Source organism: Rhagoletis pomonella, unplaced genomic scaffold (assembly GCF_013731165.1).
Source record: "Rhagoletis pomonella isolate Grant_MI unplaced genomic scaffold, Rhpom_1.0 Rhpom_scaffold_00147, whole genome shotgun sequence".
NCBI classification, from domain to species: domain Eukaryota; kingdom Metazoa; phylum Arthropoda; class Insecta; order Diptera; family Tephritidae; genus Rhagoletis; species Rhagoletis pomonella.
In genome coordinates, this window is record NW_023458701.1 from 150,980 (window position 1) to 152,132 (window position 1,153).

Genomic DNA, 1,153 nt, shown 5'->3' on the forward strand with positions numbered 1-1,153 from the left:
AGCTAGCTGCTGAGCCGTCAAACACAACACGAAGCTTTGTTGTTGTAGTGTCGCTTTTGAATACGCAGTGATGAGGTAAATAATAAACCTTTGTATTTGTGATTGGGTGCTCAACAAAAGACATGTGCTTTAGTTGTGCATACTCTTTAATGAATGCTGAATACTGAGCCTTCACTACAATATTACGCTGAAGTCGGCGTTCAAGAGATAGAAACCGTCTCAGTGCTTGCTCATATGAATCCCCGAGTAAATCGAGGCTATGCTTTAGTGGTAAACGAACACAGTACTCTCCAGTATCTAAGCGATGATAATTGTTTTTAAAATGCTCTTCACACTCCATCTCTTCCTTTATTGTTTTTGCGATAGGTTCGAAGCAGTTGTCTACTTCCCAGAATGAGCGAACTATTTGGCTCAATGATTGTTGTTGTTCTTCGCTACCGATTAACGCAGCTGCTAGCGATGACGAAATTGATGATTTCTGCTGGCCACCCGAAACAACCCAACCCAAACGGGTTTTTTGCAAAACGTATGGTATATTTTTTAACCGAGTTTGTCCAACACATAATAGGTCAAAGAATATCCCAGCCCCAAGCAACATATCAACACGCTGAGATTTAAAAAACAATGAATCAGCAAGCTTTATATTTGCAGGTAGCTTCCAGTCGGATGTACCAAAGGAATAATTAGGTTGACTAATGGTGGGAGTAACCGCAACTGTTATACTCGTTGAGTAGTCATTATGCATGGACTTAAATGTTATGTTAGCGCAGTGGCTAATTTTAAGGTCTGATTCGCCAATACCTGAGACGGAGTACGAAAATTTCAAATCTACTTGGTTAGCAAACCTGGATGTGACGAAATTTAACTGCGAAGCAGAATCCAATACAGCGCGACACGGAATGAAGGAACCAGTTCTATTTTTCACCAAGATGACTGCAGTTGCGATAAGTACGTTTTCGGTTAGAGAAGGGTCGGGCGAAATATTGTAAGACTTTGACACAAGTGTTGTAGCTTGTGCAGCTGACTCAGGTTTCTCATCGGGCGTGCAATCAGTGGTTGACTGTTGAGCCGGAATGAAATGCAAGAGAGTATGGTGCTGGGATAGCCAGCGACGACAATTGGAAGATTTACATTGCTGAGCTTGATGCCCGTG